At 38.8% G+C, this 22,865-nt stretch overlaps 1 non-coding gene across 1 annotated transcript; it reads right to left on the minus strand.

Moving 5' to 3' along the window:
- Positions 1–10,969: 10,969 nt before the first annotated feature.
- On the minus strand, positions 10,970–11,042 carry TRNAR-CCG (transfer RNA arginine (anticodon CCG)). The gene has a single exon. It is a non-coding gene; the product is annotated as a tRNA-Arg (tRNA).
- Between the last annotated feature and the right edge of the window lie 11,823 nt (positions 11,043–22,865).

Raw genomic sequence — 22,865 nt, forward strand, 5'->3', positions numbered from 1 at the left:
CCGCGGGGGGCATGGAGCGGGGCAGCTGAACGGCTTTTAACTGCCACCCGAGCTGTCAGATCTCGCAGAAGATCGTAAGGGAATTGCTCATCGAAGGTGAAAAAAGTTCAGTGCGTCCGTGCGATTTTACGCTCACTTAATTTAGCGCGTGAGAGCATCTGGCCTTCTTCAGATGCAGGGCAACAAGTACAGCAGCCCTGAAATTTTCTGACTCCCAGCGTGACCTTGGGCAGGTGCTAAAAATTGCCGCGCCTCCCCTGCTGTCGTCGGCAAGGTGCGGGTGACAGACTCGAGTGGCTCGCTGGGCGCGCAGCTGCGTGTCCAAAGAGCGCCGCGCGCGGCCTGCTCCTCGCGCTGGGTGACCGTGAGTTTCAGAGAYCCTTCCTGTGTCCTAAATGGGCAGTATCACTGGAGCCAGCCAATGAACTTTTGAAGCACTCATGCTTTACCTGGCTTAAAGCTTACTTGATCTTATGTTTTTTCATTTTTTTTGCTCCAGTATTTTTTATGACAGTCCTGAGTTCCTGGAAGAGTAATATTTGTTGTGGCTTATATATATTTTATATTGCAAWTGCTACTCAGATACAGAGTTCAGTATTATTCCTTATGACCGAGTCCAACTGATGCAACTGAAATTTCACTATTGATTCAATAGCAGGGGTACACTGGAATCAATACACCATGCCTGAGATAATTACCTAGATGCACAGGGTAAACAGAGAAGTGAATTACTTAAAATGTTTCTCTTTTTCCTTTCATTTAGTAACTGAATCTGGAGGTGGAAATCTTGCTCCCATTATTGTATATCCAGCCATTTAGGTCTAGGATCCCTGAAWTTTGTTCCTCTGTTCAACTGCATCACTTGTGGAAAGAGTTGTGTTCAAATGCTGTGATGGCAGCAAGAGCACATCACCATGTTGTGTGCATGAGGAGGTGTCATATTCCATCCAAGTGAAAACAGCCATTGCAGCAGCAGGTCCATGTTGCAGTATACATGGACTCAAAAAGAGATATTTCTCAGCTAAAGCACCATTCCTCTTTCTTTAGAGAAATGCTGAACAGCTTGTGTTTGTTGTAGTCCAGTTTGAAAGAGCTTGTATGCTCCTAGTGGTACTTCTCCTGCAKCTTGGGAACCCTTAATCTGGGTAAAAAGCCAACCTCACTGCTAGGCTTTCAAAATGCTAATTGACTTCCATGACACAGTATTGGRTTGCATATATATTATATCAAAAAAATAATTTTAAATTGCTATCAAAGTGTAATTCAGCGAATGTGATTGCAGTTAATCCTTACCAAGTTTAATAGTACTTTGGATGAAATCCTGCCCCTGTGAAAYGAGAAGCAAAATCTCCATGATTTCATGGTTCCAAGATTTCAAACCAATGTATATTTTTTGTTTATTGTAACATAACAGAAATAATAAAGTGASATTAACCCTTTATGTATACTGATGTTGGTAAGATTACTTCAGTGTGAAAGAGAAGACGATCAAGTGCAAGATTAKTAACAACAAATGTGTTTTCAAAGGATTGAATTCCATTACTGATTTGTGTCTGTCAGTGATTCAGGAATATTTTGCTTTGAAGAAAAATAGCTGATTTATTTCTTAGTAAGTATTACAAAGAATTCAAATTTGCAGAGAGCCTCTGTATCTCTAAGCAGTATTTCATGAAAAAAAAAGTACATTATTTCTGCAAATCAAGAGACTTAAAGCTCTCTTCAGCTACRCTTTTAAAGAATTTACATACCCATTTCTAAAAAATAACAAAAATAACAGAAAAGTAGGCATATCAAATATATTGTTGCAGGATAAATCTTTTCAAGATTAATGTCCCATCTATTACTGTCATTGAGGTAAGATTTCTTTGCTAAATGTGTAAGACATTAATTATGGTAAAGAATATGAATTACTCAAGCATATTCTTTTGTGTATTCATTTTAAGAAATCAGCATTTATTTTTGGCATGACTGTGGAAGCAATTTCCTGGGTTCTGCCTGAGGTTCACAGTGTCAACTGATAGATTTTTTCATACTTACTTTCATTTCTTACAAGGCGAACCAGTTACTACTCTTGAAAGTTGTTCTTCCATCTCCTTCAAAAACAGTAGTGATGACAATGAGATGACACAGTGACCATTAGCATCCCAKTGCTGCTCAGTTTTGATCAACTCAAAGCATTTCTGCTACAAAGGGAGCTCCAGATGTGCTAGTGGCTTTTGTGATTAGGACTGCTGTCCCTGAGAAAGTAGACTGAATCCATCAATTCATTTCATATAGGCACGGAATGGAAAAAATGAAGCTGCTGATAAAAAAGGCAAGATATATAGCTTCATGAGGCAGATCAGTCACTATAGCAAGGCAATAGTTTTAACACTGTAACTAGACTCAGCTAAGTGCTGCAGAGTAAATTTGGCAGGCTGGAAAATCCATTCCGTRGTGTTTCGGTCAGTAACCACAATAAAATATAGGTTAAAATACACTTAATTGCCATATTTTGAAAGCCTCAAAGAAGAAAAATTTATGGAAAATGATTGGAATTGGTCTTCTAAAAGCACTGTGGAAAGGTTAGTGCTTCTTTTATCTTCTAGACRTTAATGTCGATTCTGCATACAAAGAAATGTGTTCTGTCTCCCAAGGGAGCTACAGCTAATCTACGATCTGCTAATTCRTGTGTTAATTCATAAGGGGTCTGTATTATGTGCATACCACTATGAAGCCTCCRTTTGGCAAGGCATTTAATTGAGTGCCCAACCTGGAGCAGTGCAAAGTCTATGCAGATAACCTGAATTACCTGAGTGATTAAATACATGTTTCAGCATCTCATCAAATCAAAGTCTGAATGCAGAGTCCACTGCAAAGCACTTTGGAGTGTGGTTCCAGCAGCCTGAGAGCCGTACATCATTCCTTTGGTGACATGACCCCACAGGATTGCTCTACTCTGCTGAAAAAAATCAAGCTGCTGATGAAGAGAGGAAGAGTCACATCTACGGTAGATGGATCTTTCTCTGAAGCTGAACTAAGATTATGAAACTCTGGCATGTGACCTAACAATAACCACTAACCACAATCAGAATTAAATACAAAATCCATCCCTTTGACTTAGCTTTCCTGCAACTGTTCTCCCTTGTAAATTAGGCCTTTGCATTACAGCATATTTATTTAAAAGAAAACAAATTGCAGAGCATTAACATTTTTTGGCAGAACTGTTTCTTTCTGAAAAGTGGCTTTACTCTAAATCAAAACATTTTGACAAAGATTCTGTGAACACGTAATTTCAGTATGGTAAAATGTGCAATTTGTAGTTATATTTAGCTAAAATATTGCTTTTGTTAGTATCTCATATTTTACATTGCATATAGGGTTACATATTCTGTGAGACAAAACATTTATTCTAAAGAAGCAAGAGAAAGTCCTTTGGATTTTTGGATTTTTAATTCCGGGCTCAAACTGGTTGATTTCCTGCAGAAACAAACAAATATGGAAAAACATGCTGGTAAATATTCCTCAGTCTGATCAAATAATACTCCAAACCTACATCTGAAAGAAATCAAGGAAGCATTTGCTTTAAGTCCTTGGTAATTCTCAGACCTCAAGAATTCTTCAGGGAAATTGTAGGTCCTACATATTGCCACTGTTTGTACTGCTTATTCTGCTATAAACCTGGAACTTGATTGGCAACCTTAGTATTGTGGTATGTTTGTTTAATATTAATAACATTTACTRTCATATAATAATGGGTTTTATGTCAGCTTCTTGCACAGTGTGCACTAGGATACCTGCTGCTCCACTTGTGAAATGTAAAGTTCAGCAGACCAGGAAGCTTAATATTATCAGTAATAGACGATACCATGAAAATAAATTTCCTCGGGTCAGTAAGCTTCCCAGGGTAATGGCTGAGGCAGCACTTGCTGTCCTTATGTCTGCTTCTTCTTTCTCTTCTAAGAGAGGCTCTATAACCTGATTCACGAGGCAAACAAAAAATCCAGAGTATGCTAAAGGAGAAAAGTTACTAATGGTAATTAAATTTATATCATGACTTTCATTCATCAATCCCAAAAAGCTTTGCAAGCATCGTTGCTTTAATTACACTTCGCCACACCTCTGTAGCCATGAGGGTTGGTACAAGGTAGAATTACACTTTTTTAGTTGCTGTGTGGCAACAGCACTCACTCACTGTACTTGTCTGGCGTTCAGCACAACCTGCTTCGAAGCAAGCTGGTCCGAGGCTGGCTGAAGTCAAGGGGGGGAGTGTGTGCAGAGGTGCACCTTAGTGCTGTAGTCAGTGAAGACTCTCACACCGCTTCCCTGCCTGCCTCAGCCTTTAGATGGGAAATGTGCATGCTGGCACTTGGCCTTGGCTCACTGGCTGACGAAGCCACTTGCAGGTTCAAATTCCATTGACATTATACGATAACAGTGTGACAGTCATAGCCTTATCCTTGGAAATCAGTGTTGAGCATTGTTTAATGGAATCATTTTATAAATGAGGCATTGGAAGTACAGGCTGGATAAGGACTTATTCCCCAAAGCATTGGTATGCATTTAACTGCTGGAAGTAATGCTGTTGAGCTAAATATGACTAAAATATATATGCAGAGTGTTTGCAGGGTCACTCTGACTTGCACAGTATCACAGTTAAAGTGAGTGATAATGACTGAAAAAAGACACTATCCTGACTCTTAAGTCCTTATTCTACTTTCTCACTGAGACTGTCTCTGTGAGCTCCCGTAAGCTAGAACACCTATGTGGTGGTGTGCCTTTCGAGAATGCATGGGGAACGTCTGGGTGTAAAGTCATTAACGCTTCTAACTGCTGCCCCAGATCTTTCACATCTCTGCAGCTCTGGCACAACAGATGTCTTTTGCTACCTTGGAGTCCACATTAACGTACTAAAGGAAGGCACTAAAACTAGCATTAATGCATCTTGTTTTCAGAAAGGAAATACCCAAATCTGTACACTGTGTTGATCAGAAGTTGTCTTTACACTAGTGTTTGTTTGTACCTATCATGATTTTTGTGATAGAATAACTCATAGAACAATTTGACTAGTGTTAAAGCAAATTGAGATACAACAAGCGATATTTAAAAGTAAAATTATGGGAGATTTCTTTTGCTGGTTTAGTACATGATACAGGCAAGCGTGTAAAGCACTGCTCTTTTTTTCAAAACACTGAGGAATCAAGGAAATCAGTTTGAAAATCATGGGATGGGATGGGATGGGATGGGGTGGGATGGGATGGGATGAACTCACCGGCTACCTGGAACCCTGCAGCTGTTGGTGATATACCTATGTGGAAATCATTAGCAGACCAATAAATGCCTCTGACTACTTTGCAGCATTTGCTCAGTGTATTTGGGCATTTCCTAAAGCAAAACATCCTTAAACACGAATCTGCCACAAATATGTCTGCATGATGTTGTCATCTAGATGTTTGAGAGATACAATAATCATGTTTGGCATGTTTCATGCACATATTTTCCATTTGCCTAGCTTGCCTACATCTACAGCAGAGAAAGCATTTGTGCCGTAGTTTCTGCAAAGAGGAATTTGAAGCTTACTTGTCATTTTCTTTGTACGTAATTCTTCTGCCCAAGTACTGYTCATGACACGTTTAAATCCTACAGTGTCTTTTTCTCTGCATGGCACAGAGAAAGCTAGTTAGGAGCGTAACAAAAAAAGCGTTTGTGAATTGATGGATTCATCAAGCAAAAATGTATGGACAAAAATACAAGAGACTTCTGTTTTTTAAGTGACACTTTATCTTGGCTGACTGATTAAGAGATAGTGTTTATTGTTCAAGTACTGTAATCCAGTCAGTAAGTCCCTCGTGCTTTGGAAAAATCTGTCTCAAGCCAGTTTCTGAGACTAATCCCTAACCCAACCTCAGGTAAAGAGTAATGGAAGGTTGTGATGCCCAGCCATTGTGTGCTGAACTTTGGTTCCTTGGCCCTGATTCTCCTTAATCCCACTGATTTCATTGCTGGTTCAAGATAACAGCACCTAAACACTGCACCACCTTGCTACAGATGGCTCAGGTAGTCTGTGGAATATCAGGGAGTCATGATAGTTTCCATGATAACATCTATTTGTTGAGCTGGGAGCAAACTTGGCACAAGGGATCTGGSCCAAAACAGTCATTTCCAAAGCAGGGCTGGATGCAGCTGTGATGTGGAGGAACAAGCTATATAGCAGCAAGCACCTACCATGTCCTGGTGTACAATGTATTAAAAGGCAGCTAGAATCTGATACTCCCAGATGAATTAATCCCTCCTAGCATGCCTTTAATTGATTTATTATTGTATCAGATAAAGCTGAACAAGTTACTTTGTGAATTCAGCTACTAGGCTGCACAGGCCATTTGTTCTGAAGTTCTGATGATTATTTTCTTTTTGTGCAATGTTTAAAGGAAAAGCAGCTGCTCTACACCTTCATATTCAACTGCCCCAGTACGATTTTTAAATCCTGAGTCTTACAAGGACCTTCCTTCTCCCAATACCCCTGGAGGCTCATCAGCTGAAGATAAAACAGGTGTGACAAGTGGTGTTCCTGCTGTCACATTGCCAGTAACAATACAGTTTTTCTCAGCGGCTGTCACCGTTGCCCATTAGGATGGAAAATTCCTTCAGAAAACTGTAGCCAAGATTTAAAAAGTAGATCTGGATGTCTTGATGCTAGATATTGAGAACACTGCATCTGGTGAAGTAAACTACTGATACTGCACGGAGTGTTTATAATCATTCTGCTGGCAGTGGTCAGAGCACGTAGTCTCTTGCAGAATGAAGCCTTGAAATTCTTATTTGTGTGCTAAATAAAGTAGTTGCTTTTCAAACCCAGAATCTTATGCTGAAGAGATGCTCTTTGAGAATAGGGAATAGCATGTTTTTGTCCWTTAAAACAGAGAACTTGTGTTTTCTTATTCTTAGCATAAAAGGATCACCATGGATTTATGTATAATTATGTTATAGTAATGATACACTATTTACATGAATATTGCTTAACTAGATGCTATTGTTTCCATGCAAAATTACTAAATGAGCAGTGAGCTATCACAATATCTTGTTGCTGAATTAACAAAGACATTCATTAACATTGATCCGTCTTGTACCTGAAACTATATTTAGTAACTAATTTAACTGACAAGCAAAGAGAAAGAGTTCTGTCAAGCAGCTCTTTTTTTCTTTTGGCTTTCAGCCACCATGCCATTGCAAAGACCTGATACATAATGCTCTGCAATGAGTGTATTTTCTATAATATATTCTATTCAGCCACGTAGAAACTTTTGTTTTCCATTTGAAGAGCAATTTTTATTCTTCTAAGTAATATCAATGTATAGAAATATTTTACAAGCAGGCCAACAAGAGAAAAATCTAGTTGGCATATATAAAAGAACAATAGGGACATACCAAGAAATTTAGATAAAAACTAAAAATGGCTATTGATAAACCAGTATATATTGCTGTTCAAGGGGAAATAAGCTGTAAATCTGAATGAGGGAGTGGGAGGGTTGGCTGCTTGTTTGTATGACTATGAGCCGTGACTCTGGAGTGAAAGCAGTGCTAGCAGAAAAGGACTGGGGCTGGAGGAGGAGGAAGGAGAAGGACTACTGTCCCTTCAGCACTCTGTAATCTGCAGTTGCACTGCTTTTTGTAAGTAGCAAGAATGTGAAGAACCACCAGAATCCACTAGACTATTCTAGTTGGAAGATTTTTCGTAAGACTAAATGGCAGAAAAATATCCTGGGCTAATTCTTGAGCTAGTGTGAATCAATGTAACAAATGGACACGCTTCCCTAAAGGAATGGGGCTAGGATCATTTAAGCAAGGTCAGTGTTTAACATAAATTTATTGTCTAAATTGCATAGTTGCTTTGATTTGGGGGATTTAGTGTTAGAAAAGCTTGGAGGAGTTCAACCTTGAAGAAATATCCATCCAGCTAAATGCAGAGCTATGCACTTAGTGATGGACTGGTAGCTATACATCATTTAAAAATATGATAAAATTACACAGAGGTCAGGATTTTTTTCAAGATTTTTTTTGTTTTGGGCCAGTACAATTCTGTTAAGTCATATGATATTCTGTTCTAATCTTCAGACAGTGGTAAATCCTCTGCTAACTCTGCTCAGCCTGTAGATTTGCTTTCTACAAAAATTTGTTAATTTTGAAGTTTCTGTGGTATAGGGGCAAGGTGGCCCACTGAGTTAATGCAATATCATTTTACCTCAGGAAATCAAGGTCCTACTTCAAGTCTGAAATTGCTTTGGCAGTGTTGGTCTAATCTAGGAGCTTGCTCCCACCCTTCCCACCAGATCTCAGTGTAGTTTGGTGCAACCAACCCTGACAGTTAATATATTTGCAGAAGAGATATGGGRCCTCTAGATGGAAGTGCATTTACAGGCAATATCTGTGGGTGACTGTACTGCTGACATTTCGGAAAGCGGGCCCTACGCTGCCTCAAAACACCCTGGGAATTCTSCTGGCTTCTCACTACCTGTCACAACTATATCTATTATGCTCTCCACCCCAAAACGTGTGGATGAATAGAGACTAGGAGTGGGGAGAACTTGCTGATTATTGATGGTAATGAAAGAGAGTGGGTGGTGATTGCACATTGCAGAAACCTAGAAGAAAGGCAGTATGATATAATTTCACCCTGGGAATCTATTGCTATGGCAACAAAGAATAGATTTTTGAAAAATAAGGTTCAATACAAAAGTATCACAGCAGCAGGGARATGATTTTTAACAAACCTTCTCTCTTCTTGGCTTGTATTTTATTCATTCCTATATTCATGTTCTTACTGAAATGTTTATCAGCACAAAAAATAAGTGTTTGAGGCCCCTGAACATTTCCCATACATAAACATATGTCTGTTTTAATTTATGTACTTGGCATGAAGTACAAAAATCTTTGTGGCATTCTTAATTTTTGGTTTATAGACACAATACATTCCATTTACAATTATTAAATATTTCTTCCAGATTTAAGGAGATGTAACTGAGGTCATGATTCAGGCAGCATGGATTTCAATTTCATGCCTATAAGGAATTCAGGAAAATAATTACTTTTCCTTAAAGCCACTGAAGTAGGTTTTGATGGTCATGAGAGGACACACTGCCAGCGATGTTTCACATCCAGAACTGCAGTTGGTTTAGTTGGGGGAGAAGCGATCGGAGAGGCACTCCTACTTCTGCTGCATGAGAAGGGTTKTAATCTCTGCAGTAATACTAAATGAAGAAGCAGTTCTAATTGCCTCTCTACACAAAGCAGTAAGGCCTTTTCTTTCAGAAGGCCAATAAAGAAATCCAGGAGCCAGATAAATATTTTGTGGTTTCATGCCAGAACAGCATGCCAAACCCCTGGGACCACAAGTTCGAGTCTGCTGGAGGCAAATTATTAACACAAAAATTAGTGCTCAGTTCTGGATTTCTTTCCCTCTCCTGGGTTTAACTGAGAATTATGAACTACTTGCTAGATGTGCCATGTATTAGTCCTTAGTTGTACTCCTCTCTTTTCCCTCAAGACATCTTCTTCATTTCATTCTTTTAGACTCATCCCACTCTGTTTTCCTMAAGCTTGTACTATGATCATATTCACTGTTTCCAGGCTCAAAGCATGATGTCCATTTCAATTACACACTCATGATTACACTAATGCTATTTTAGCTCCAAAACTGGTATAAACATTTGAATATTTTTTTTCTTTATATCTTTCCTATATTTGATGATATTTGCAGGCTCTTCTTATAATTTTTAAGTACATTTTTTGCACAGCTTGTTTCTGACATAGAACTTGCCAAAGAGATCTCTGATGCTGTGAAAATTCCTGAGCTCCATGCACAAAAACTTCTGGAAACATCAATAACACTAATAACCAAATTACAAATTCAGTAAAGAAAGGCAGCATGCCTAGAGCAAGAGGCAGCAAATTCAACAACGCGGTTCCTCTCTATATGACTACAATTTGCATGACAATAAAAACACAAACAAACCAAACTCAGAATTAAAATGAGACACAGTTAAGGAACTAAAGGACACTATAGACTCATTTGTAATAAAATCAAGGATAAACACAGTCGTCATAGTCAGAGAGATTGCAGAGGCCTTGCACTCAGACATGCAGATAGCAGAAGACAAGAACCTGTGAAAAGGTCAGTTTAGAAGCCAAGTAAAATGGGCTATTAGATGCTGAAAAGCTGATGTTGCATACTTTCACTATATTTAGCATATATATAAAAATATATAGAAAATTGTATTGCCATGTACTCTGTGACTTTAGACTTTGGGAAACTAGCTGGGAGCTTCTACTGTACATGGAGATCTGTGATCTGTGATTTACATGAACCTTACACAGACAAATCTACAGCAACCACTTCCTCATTTTTGCTGTGAAAAAAGGCTGCAAGCAAAACTTAGCATGTGTTGGGTATCCTGAAATGAGAAGATATATGAAAAAGGGAAGGCTTCTTAAGGTATATTGAGCCATGGCAGTCTTGGGCAGGCAGAAAAATCTGCAAGGAGCTGTGCACTGAGCAACTTTCTGAGACCATTTTTTGCTTGTCTCCTTGAATGTGTTGCCTATAAATTATGTATTTGCAATCAAAGGACTCTGTGGAGCAGACAAAGCTTCTACCGTGTAATTACTGGCTCACTGAAACTGCTCTGCTGGTACTTGGACAGAGACTGAATTATATTTTCATGACACAGAAGAAGAGAAAAAATTGGTCTCAACTGTTGCTGCATAACAAACAAGGACAAACTCAGATGCCTTTTAGGTCTGGCTAGTGCTTTCAATATTTGTTTGTTGTTACTATTCTCATAGAATCAGTAAGGTTAGAAGGGACCTCTGGAGACCATCTAGTCCAATCCACAAACAGGCAGCCCATACAGGGATCAAATCCATGACCTTGGCATTATTAGCACCAGGCTCTAACCAACCGAGCCATTAACACCCAGATAAACATGTTGCTGTATGACCCAGATGGGACTTGAACCCACAATCCCCAGCTCCGGAGGCTGATGCCTTATCCATTAGGCCACTGGGTCAGTATAACTCTGAACCACATGCCCAGTCTTCCTGTTGGCAGGACCTCTGGTAGAAGCAGTGGCCCCACAGAAGTGAGCTGGAGCCTTGGCATTGCCTTCAAGGGCTCCAGGCCACTACCTTGTTCTGCTCCCCAGGCCTTAAAATGAACACAACTTTTCTGCCATATTTGGACAGTTAAGTTCATGTTGATCATCTTTTCACACTGCTTTTTTAATAGCAATCACTAGTAGCTAGATTCATCATTTTACATGACCCTGCTAGAGTAGAGCAATTGTACTTGATGATCCCCGGAGGTCTCTTCCAACCGCAACCATTTTGTGATTCTGTCATCTATGTTATTTATCTGCTATAAGCAGTAATTTTACAGAGGGCACAAATCTACCCTCTGTGTTCTTCTAAGGCTGATATCCACTGTAGAGATCTATGAGAATATTGTGGAGTATTTTTAGTTTGCTGTTAGTTCAGCATAATTATAAAGATACTTCTTGAAACAAGCTGTGTTTAGTATGAACTGACTTTTGTTGCGTATCAAATGCTTGGAAGTTATAAAGCAGAGACTTCCCACCTTGTTGTATGTAACAGAAAAGTAGTAATTCTACCTCCTGTTAAACAATACAGATTTACTGTGTCTTCTATCTGTGTGGGCTGCAGTAAAAGGGCATTTTTTTGTGGAAAAGCCTTATTGAATTGAATAGGGATGAAATCAGTAAGATTCCATAGAAATTACTTTAGCAGCCAATAGGTTTGAAAGGAGAATTATATCCTCGCTGTAACACTCTGTGGGTTGTTCTCCACATTCCACAGAAAGCTTACCATTCCCTATTAAACTCTGTAGGAATTTCCTGTAAATGCTGTTTTTTAAGCTATTAGCACTGGAAGAAGTAGACCCTATGGCTGATGAAGTACATCCATTTGTTGGACTATTAAAAGTTATCATTTAATCTGCCTTACATAGCTAGCATTCCTCTGGGACCACAATGCAATCCAAAATCTGTAGTTATTTTTGATGTTGCAGTTACCCAGCATCTCCATTATAAAGTGGGGGATTCATTGCAGCTTTACCGTGTTAAAAAGGTGAAGGGAGGTGGGATCATCATTCTTATTTTTTCTTTCAAGTCAGGGTTTATGGCAACATAATCCATACTAGCTATACTACTGCAGTGTTAGATATAGTTTAGAGGCCAGCAAATGGATATGTAATTACTGTAGCCTCAGTGCTGGGATTGTTTCTGCTGCAGGAGGAAATCCTATTGTACATTCAGGCATTGCACTCCTGTGAACGACACCAAGTCTACACAATTCAGGTAGCATAGCAACCTCCCTGAATCACTATCTTTGTTTCTCTGTGACACGCTTGTATAAAAAACACGGTTAGCTTGGGGCCTGGTCTTCCGCTCTACACTGAAATGAATAGCATGACTCCAGAAGTGATCCCACCAGCTTCAGAATGAGCCGCAGCGGGAAGAACCGGCTCCTTTTACACTAAGTTCTCTGAAGCTGGCACTGTTCACCCTAGGTGCCTGTGCAGGGATTAGCACCCACTGCGTCTTCTGATAATTATGCTGTTTTAATGATGGAAAGATTTAATTTTGCATTAGCAAATAAAATAAGGAAATATCACTTCAAGCAGTCCTTCCCAAGTGTGTTCTTCCAAAAATAAAAAAGAGAGAAAACTTTAGGAGTTATTCTGCTCACACTGAGTAATCCTGTATGGTTGGCCTTCCTCTTTGTGCTTAGCAGGTCACCGTGGGCTCAGAGATGAGAAGGGGGTGGCTCAGGGGAAAGTAAATGCCTTTGATGTCTGACCATAAGCGATTTGCTTTGCCTATGCTCACTGCCATTTTCTCTCGCTGGTGAAGGGAATCTTGGATCTATATGTTTCCCACTGGACTCCACTTTCTTCCTCTATCCCATTTGCAATAGGATTGGATTCTAAGATTTCTGTGCAATAGAAAGTATTTTCATTTACAATTTCTCTCTCTTAAAAAAAAAAAAAAAAAAAAAAAAAGATAACCTACCACAGTGTGAGGTATTGCACAGAAAGGTGAACACGGAAAGAGTGAATCATCATTGTGATCAAGTGGAACAAGACAGGCTAGTCATAAATTTCTGATTGTTTCATTTTTTTTCTGCTGTCATCAGTATTGTTTCCTGCATTTGTTGAAAATGGAAAATAACTAGTTCTTAAAGCCATTGCAGTTAGATTGTATTGGACTGAGAAGGAAGATCATTCATTGAACTCTTGACATTCTATATATGGCAATCAAAACACACCAACTTTCATAAAATAAAATGGAGTGGCATTTCAAGTGTCAATCTTGAATACTACATTTAACAGCTTATAAAATTCCACAAGCCTGCGGATGCTTTTTAGACTGCAGTTTCTGTTTCTGATATACAAGACAGATACTAGTGCAAAGACAAAGCTAGTGCTAACTTAGAAGCTCATAATCTTGCCAGGCATGATGCATGGTAGACACCAGAAAGCCTTACAGATATCTTTACATCCTCCTCCAGATGAAGAGTATTTTGAGTTAGCTGGTAACTTGAATGTTTGCAATCTTGAATCAAAATGTAGCTTTTTGAAAATAACCTAAATTTGATATAGCATATAAAATACAGAACTAAAACGCAGGAGTTCAAACATGAACTGCAAGGATTAAGTTCAGACATAAAATCTCGCTCTAGGTAAAAACAAATATTTCAGATCCAAACTTCAGAACCTGAAAGAAATGAAATGTTTCTTGTCAGTGCTATAAGAAAGATTCCCCTATTTATTCTTGTGCAGAGATAGGTGGTGGCTCTGTGTATTCATGCGTTAACCTTAGTTCCAGGATTTCAAGTTGGTTCGCCTATGGGAAGGTAAACATTAGCCTTGGCCCTTATACAGAATGAAAGCCACCTTCACAGTTCAACTTTTATTTGTGGTGTTAACAGAGAGATCAAAGATGTGACTAATACAATGACTGTGTTTATATCAAAAGTATTTTGCTTCCACGGAAATACTAATACACTTTGCTGTCACAGAACACTGGTTTGGTCACAGTTCTGCCTTTTTACCAGTGTAAATGCTTTTCTTTCCCTTTCCCTTTCTTTCCTCCTCACTCCAATGTGAAACTGATAGAAGAACCATTTTTCTCATGTAATTTTATCTGCACAGGGGTGTCTATTCTATCTGCTACATCAGTTATATCTATTAAATATTACAGATTGCTTTAACTATGGCTGGTAAGCTGTAGCTCTTCACAGTCCAAACTATCTTTCTTGTTTCTCAACAAGGTAGGGACATCCTGAAGAATGAGTCTGTCGTGATTTCTTCACTCTGGAATTACAAGTGTAGTTTCTAGAGGGACCTAATGTTGTGTAATTCTCCTTCATTTTATCCTATGTTCTTTTATTTCAATAGTATTTTTTTTTAATYTGCTTTTTATCCCTCTTTTGGTTGTTCCTCCTCCTATCTTTTTAGCTTGTCCTCTTTCTGCCTTGGCTAGTCTAAAGCACATAAGTTCCTTCCCAACAGCCTGGTGAGCTGCCTGGTCCCAAAGGATAAAGGCACAAATGCAGTTCTGTCCAATGCTGTGCTGGCTTCCCTTGGGGTCAGATCCACAGTTACAAACTGCCTTGGTCTACCAAATCTGGGACTGAGGATCTCCGAGTCTTAGTCTGTGRTCTTTTTCTTTTCAATGATCCTAGAAATTAGAAAAAAACATTGAGGTAGTCTCTCTGGATTTTCTGTGAAAGTCCTGAAACAAGTGTGTTGTGCCCTCTCTTATTTTTCTTCTGCTGTTTCTTCTTTCCAAAAGACAATGATGAATTCCTGATCTCTGTTTTCTTCTGTTAGCAGGGCTCATTAGAGTGACCTTACAGTGCTTGGCAGTACCAGACACCTGACCTTTCTTTTTCCTGACATTTAACAGTCACTCTCAAGGTATAATCTGTTTATAGCTCCTGAAAACCTATTTGCCTCATGTGAAGTTAGTGTCCTTCAGCACAAATTGAGGGCACACTGTAGCAGCCAGTCCTTTACGAATCTAAAGGGAAACACAAGAGCAACACTGATGACAGATAAATGGAAATCAAACAAAAAGATACTCACTGATGGTGATGTTCAATAAGATGGGACCACATTGATGCTATCTCATGAAAAAAGTAGATGGTATCCAGGAAGCTGGTAATAAAAACAAATCCATCAAATGAGGCAATTTTCTTAATGAATATATATGTTTTGACAGCAGGGGAGTTTTTGAGGAATCTCTTGCCTCAGTTGTAGTAGCAAAACATACAAACAGCAATCTCAGTTCAGCCTTCAGTCAAAACATGCAGCCTCATGTTTTCATGTAAACCTTCATTCATGTAAGAATGCAGATGTAGTCTTTAATATAAGAAAAGATTAACGGGTAATATGATAGTCTTTGTATAACAGATATTTTAGAGTTTCTACAACATGGCCTCAGCCTGCAATATGCTGTTCTGAGTGTATTCATGCAGGTGTTATAGCAGGAGAGAAAGCATATCTGCGCTCTCTGGAGCACAGGGTAGCCCGTAAAAGACAGTTGCTTCCCATATAGATTCTGCTTAAAAGAATGAAAAAGGGAAGTGGCACTCGTGGTTGCCAGGGTACTGATGGAGACATAGTACTTTGCTGGCTCCTTCTGGCATTCTGCTCTTCAGTAGAGCCTCCGATTGTGGGCACATGTCTCAAAGGTCAAAGTGAACCTTCTGTTAGAAGAGGCTCACTTCTGAAAATGGGGAACAGTTGAAGCTGAACTGGTCTTTCTTTTCCAGGATGAGACTGTGTTTTTTGCCCAATTCTAGACCTGGAACTCCATGACATCTTTTGAGCCTGAAGAAGACAACTGACTGTGAGCAGATCCCTGACATCTATTCAAATGGCTGCTGGCACAGAGCACTCCTCTTTGTAGATAGGCAGTGAAAGTAAAGTTTTTTTCATTTTTAGATTCATTGTGCTTAGAAGTCAGGAGGACCTATAACTGCGAAGAGCTCAATTGCAGTCTCGCTCCTTTAGTACAACACACCTCCTGTGTCCTTCTCTTTCCAGCTTGACCATATTTTCTGTATTACATATTCTTCCAGTCTATGTACCACTCAGTTTGGGAGACCAAGATTACTTCTAGATGAAGTAAATTATGTTAGGTTATACATTCTTTTCTCCCAGCAGGAGAGAACACTGCTTGAGGAAGCTGCCTTTCAGGGCAGCTCAAGTTGCCTTTGATTAGTACTTTTGCCTTTCATTGGTGAGTCACTCTGTTCTGTGAAAGCTAATCTTAGTTAGTATTTTGGGACAAATGCTTTGCAACTGCAGTTATTCACTAGCAATGAATTCAATGCATTTCTATTAAACTTCTCACGTTCTGTTGACTTGAGAAAGAGCTGAACTTCACAGAATCACAGGAGATGACGCTATCATTTTATACTGAAAAGTGCATGGTAAGAAAAAGATGTGATACAATACCTGCATATGTTATGCATTACTGTCTTTTTAAAGCTGTTTTAGCAGCAGAGAAGTGAGAAAGGGAAATGGAATAGTCTTTTACAAAACCTATAGAGACTTATGTATTTGTTGCTGAGGAGGTGGGAAGGAAGATGAAGCTCTAAGAAACTGTGGGACATTTATTGGCCACTTGCTATCCAAGCTCAAGAAGTCCAAAGCCCAAGGTAGGCAGAAGACCTCTTAAAATGCAGCATAATAACACCATCAGAGAATCTACTTTCAAATAGCAATCACTTGAAAGAAATGTTGCCATGGTCAATAATTAAATGTAACTGTGTAAACACAGATAACTGTGCACGTCACAAAGCTCTTACTTCCTGTTGGTGGAATTAGTAATGATTGAGGAATGAATGCTTACAGCTTTGCATCAGGAAAGCATAAGACCTATTTACATGTGAGCAATGGAAAATAAGATGAGGACACAGAACACAGCTCTTGCAGTTCAAAGTGACAGTGGGATGTATAAGCTTCATTTAGAATTTTCTTCTAATCTGTGTTTAGGTATAGGCATTATTAGATGCTAGTTTGTTTCATATCTGAGTTATTTATATATATTTCCATGTTAAATGCAGCAAGACAACAATATAGTCTGAAGAACTTACAGCAAAGGAAGGAGAGATCCCCAGTGAAAGCGTTCTTGCATGGCGTCAGCCTCTAGGCAAACAAAGGTTCTTCAGTGCTGGTTTGGGGCAAATGACTCCAGTCTTGCCCATTGGACTATCATGAGCAGTATTTGGTTTGAATTCCAAGGAACTGTACTCTAGAKATTAACTCCTCATGAGGTTATGGAAAATGAAGATGGTGGCAGTTTCTCTAAAAACAGTGTCATCCTGCTCATGTCTGTAGTTTTTGAGTCAATCCTGGTGGTACACCATCAGATTGTTTACTCAGTTTACGGTAATAGTCTTTTAAAGATGTATTAAGCATATTCCCTCTTCACTATTAGCTATTGACACAAGATGTACCCTGCATTTGCTTTACAGGTCACCTTTGTATATGAAAGAGATATATGGCATATACAATGGTATCGCTCTGGGGAAAGGCAGAGCATGGTTTTCAAACTTCTTCATACTATGTTACTAAGAGATTAGTTTTCTAAACTTAAGGATCTCTTTTACTTGTCTTCATCATTGCATACCATCTCCATGGCAACAGCACTTGACAACTTGTATGGAAATATAATATTAGGAAAGAATGAAATGTATTTTTAACAGACTATAAGCCAGTTTGGTTGGTAAGAAATAAGGAGAAGAGTTAGCTCCATGAAACCTGCTTGTTCTTCACTGACCAGTATAGGATTCTGTGAAGGAAAGTTTAGTGGCAGGCAGATGAACAAAAATTGCCCATGTGGCTCTTTTCTCCTCTCTAAACTTCTCATCAAACATCTTTTACTCCTCACCAGTAGTGTGCTCTTGTAGGTTCCACCTTCATATTCCAGGAGATTTCAGTGGGAGACAAGGACCTAAAAAATTGGAATATTGGGTTTAATAGTTACGTGTGCATTCTCAAGTCTAGATATTTCCAGAAAAGAAAAAAATAGTCAAAGAAATGATACAAAACAGAATCTAACAGGCTACAGTCACTTATGCAGGAGTGCACATGCAGCTTGATACACAGATAGCTTCTAGATCACCAGACGTGAATCCTAATTCTGTAATTTTCCCAGAACATAAGAAAGTAAGACAAAACACTGATGCTTTCAGACAAATCCCARACAGGATTGTATTAGTGACCAGATGCAGAAAGATCACATGACATCATGTTTGCAGTAGTTAAATGTTGCCAGGCAGAATTAGAAAGGAAATTTTCTATAGAGTCTGTAACCGAAAACATTTTGCAGTATTTGCTGCTAGCATGGATTGTTCAGGTTTGTTGGCTGGAGGATCAAAAAAGAAGACCTCTGTGAGGCTGGTTATTTACTAGTGAAAAGGACTAAACATCTACAAGAGGAAGGCACAGAACAAGCAGTTACTTTCTGCATCTCTTCACCGTACTGCCACACTCCTTGCCAGCTCATTCTCCCTTCGCCAGYACCCTCTGCCGCAGCTGCCTCCTGCCTGTTACAGCCTCCCCTTTTCTGATGTTTAGTCTCTCTTAGCAGAAGTGGCAAGACATACTGGTTTGCAACAGCTCCGTGACATATGCAAAACAAAAAAGCAAGTTCAGAGCCCCATTTACATCTTCGCTTGTAGCCAAGGGGAAGATTTAAACTTGGGTTTGTAGAAGGAAAAGGTATCATCTTTTTTTGCTGGTACAATTCATAATAYGTTTCAAGAATTGTGGTGCCCTAAAGCTCACAGTTTAAAACCTGGTGTTGAATCTGCATTTCCTTTGATAAGAAAAACCCCTACTGTGCCTGCACGAGCCTGAAAGAATGTAAAGCATGACACTGAACGCAGTTCTTTTATGTAGGCAGGCAGAAGTAAACTGCTCACTTTCTATTTTGTAAGATCTTCTGATAAATAGCGGCAAGCTTTTTATAAAAAATAATTATGTGTTTCTGAAAAATTCTGTGGTTTTTTATTTGGTAGCTCAGGGTGCAGATGAAGGTGGAAAAAAATTTGCTTTTTGCAAATCCTTATATCTTTGATCATCTAAACTCATCCAGCAGAGCTGCACAGCTGGGTGAAATTGAGGCCTTCTGTGAAATTTTTTTCTGTGCATTTCCTCAGTGTTTGTGGACAAATACTCATGTCTCCCATGGAGGAAAGAAGGGGAGTGACTGCCTTGAACAGCAAACTCATTGCCCTGCAGGTGCAGATGGTCGCTTGGCAGGAGGAATTTATTACCCCAAAGTGCCCAAGAAGTGAGGCACAGTAATGTAATACTCTCCTTCAACAGTCCTGCTGATGAAGAGTGAGGAAGTCTTTTATGACTCCAAATCTGACAGTTTCAATTTGACTACTTGAGTAGATCTCAGAAGGCATTTCCTTTCCTAGCAAATGGTCCCTGCATGATGAAGTTACTATAGATATTGCCGTAGACTTAATGGGTAGAAAAAAGCTAGCTGGATAGCAAAAGACATGTGAAATTGTCCAGGACATGGTCTCAAATGAGGATATATTTTGGAAATTCAGAGCTGTTATCTTCTCCTCTGGCTCACTATGTGGGAGTATGAAGGGGTGCACTTTAATGATGGTATAGTTTTCTCAAAGCACAAGAAATCCACCAAAGGTAAAGAGAAGTCCAGAAAGTTCCCTATAGTTACCATTGATGCAGAGGCTAGAAGACAGCAAGCAGCTGCATTATCATGAAAGTAGTAATTTTTGTGTGATTATTTCATGTTATAACTTCAGGCTGAATATTTATTTGCAAAATCTAATGCAAAGCTTGGGGAATATGACAAGAACTGAGTCCAGAATGAAAAAGGATCCTCTTCAGATACAACTTAAACTCATGGATGTTGAAAATAAATGGATACAATAGTCTGCCTGCTGTCAGGACAGAAAGACTATTTAGTAGATGAATGTAATCTAGACAGCTATTATATTATAGGTTATTATGTGCTTAGCTTGGATCTTCCTAAAGATGCTGAGTGTTATTTACAGGTAATGTATTACATTTCCCAGCATTGCTACCCTACACTGCATTGCATTGCATAAATACTTAATTTGAAGGCAATGTGTACCTAAAGTAAAAAAGTGTTTACATTTTTTGTTGAAGTCAAAGCAAACAAATAGGAAAAAGGCAATCTGATTGTTACTAAGTGCTGTTTTCTTGCTCTATTACTGCTGTCTTTTGGTAAAAATACCATTTTGTTAATCAAYCTCAAATAAATTTGAAAACTCTTAYGAAATACAGATTTATCTGATACTGTTTTGAATTCAGAGAATCTTTTCTGCAGTAAGATTCTGAGATTTTGCCTTAAACAAAGCTTACTGGAGATGGAGGATTGGCTTTTATGAAAACCATGATCGTAGCTTTATAGATAAAGAGTGAGAAGGATGCTCAGGACTAGGGGTCTGGACTACTCCTCTCATGCTCTAAAGGGCTCTCTCTTTCCAATTCAATCAATGAAGATCTATTTCTGTGTAGACTTACTGTATTTTCTACTCACTTTGCCTCCTTCTGTCTGCTCCCAGTAAATAGCTCTTGCTGCTTCCTTCCAACATGGGCAATGGAGAGAACCAGCCCTTGGGCAAGGGCAAGATCCCTCCCTGTGTTGCAGATGCTGCCATTGACGAAAGGGAAGGGAAAGATGGGAGCATCAACCCTCTGCATGTCTTTTTGGCAGTCTAAAGAGTCTGAGCAACTGTCAATCTTAAGATTTCCTTTTGAAAGCACCCTTACTAGAAAGAAACCAGGTGGCCTTTTATTTTTATTCACTTTGGGCCCTTCTCCTGCAGATGGGGGTTATCTGATTCAGTTTGGCTGTTACTATAATGTACCAGATGCGCAATTCTGTCTCTGCATATAACCCTGCCATTTAGGATGGTGGGATTATCAGTTACTATCTGAGAAAATGCTTTGAATTCCATTAGCGTTCATTGATATTCATTCCTTCAGCTCTTTTCACAAGTCCTTGCTTTGGAGCATGAATATTGAATTAATTGTGTCAAACTTGTTTCTAAAATGAAAAGAGATCAAGACTGAGTTAATTTACATTTAAACAATTGTTCTTCCCTTCTGAGCTATTGATTAATCCTTTTTTAGGAAGAATAGTTGAGTAAGAATGAATTTTACATTCAAATGCTTCTTTTGTTTTGTATGTTGTGTACTCAACATCTATAGTCAATAAAATGAATTAAATGCTTTGATTTTGGTATTTGAATTGTCATACTAGCAACAGAATTATAGTACTCTATCTGACCTAGTGTTTAGGTAACTTATTTATTTGTAATCCTTCCAGACGATTACTGATCACTAAATTCTCTACAGGGAAGTGTAAGTTACAGTTTTTCAAAAAATTGTTAGCAGAGACATTTTACATAGATTCAAATATTGTCCACTGAGATTTGTCAGCACAGTTTGACAGCAGAAAGTGAAATGTTTGAGATTTTTTTTTACTTATATAAATAAAATAACTTCAGCTTGAAAATTAAAGCTGATAGCTTTTAGTACTAAAACATGGATATTTTTTGATCTGTGCTTATATATAGAGCAGCTGCTGTCAGGAAAAATAGTCTCCCTCAACTYGAATGAGGGTGAATTGTGTGTTTAATTGGTTCATTAAATACGTCATAGCACATTAGAGCTCATTCAGAATTGTTTGTATTTCCTTATTATCATACATCTTTAGATTTTAAAATATGCAAGAAATTTTAATTTCTTCCTCCTGAAAATAATATCCAGTACAACAATCAAAGGGATCAGCTTATTTTAAGATACATAATTAATGTGAACAGAGATGTTTTTCTTCCTCTCGCATAAGTTCAAGTGCCAAGTTTGTTTTCCATGGAAGCTGAAGAAGAGAAACATGTCAACAGCTGTGGCAGACGCCACAGGCCCAGCACTGCATTTTGACAAATATTACGTGTTATTCCATATGACAGAACCAATGCTCTTGTCACTTGTCTTCTTTCTCTTCAGAGATTTATGTTATTTATCACTGTTCCATGTTGTTTCCTCAGCCACTGTCCTACAGCATGCACAACTATCTGAAGATGTTGAATAATATATTCTTTTATTCCTTCTCCTTGTCTTTAGGGGAGGAGATGCTCACTGTTGTAACCACCATATCTCATTTCATAATGGAATATCTGTTTCTTCCACCCAACATGCCTGGGGATCTCAATTCATAATGGAGTATCTGTTTTTCCACGCAAGATGCCTGGGGAACTTACTTTGTCTCCAAAGTGCTAATTACTTAAATCAAACAAAACCAGACTGAAACATTGCGATTGAGCATCTCCAAGAAAGTGACGCAGCTTTGCAATGAAGCTGTTCAACATGCTGAAACCGTAAGTGAAATGGCTCCCTTTTTTCCTGCTCAGCTCTAGAAACAGCCATGCAAGAGAGTTTGYAATTCCCTCCCATCTATTTCTAGAGGCTCAATAACATTGGGGAGACCCTAATGTCACCCTGACTGTAAACTCTGAACTCACTCTGCCTATTTATCTGAATTCTCCTCTTAACTTTCCCAGCCTTTCATTCACATCCAAAAAAAGCATTTACCTGTGACTTGCTAATAAACATTCAAATATGCCATTAAATGTAAGGCGCTGCATCACAAATTAATTCTGTTGTGTGGCGCCAGCTTTATATATTATCCAGGAAACGGTCCCACATGAATAAACTCTGGCTCTAAACAATCCTTTGATTCCCATTGCTATAACTTTTACTGTCTAGTAGGTTGCATATGGGAAGCATT

Source organism: Rhea americana, unplaced genomic scaffold (genome assembly GCF_003343005.1).
Source record: "Rhea americana isolate MKP2758 unplaced genomic scaffold, rheAme1 scaffold_11, whole genome shotgun sequence".
In the NCBI taxonomy this organism is placed as follows: Eukaryota; Metazoa; Chordata; class Aves; order Rheiformes; family Rheidae; genus Rhea; species Rhea americana.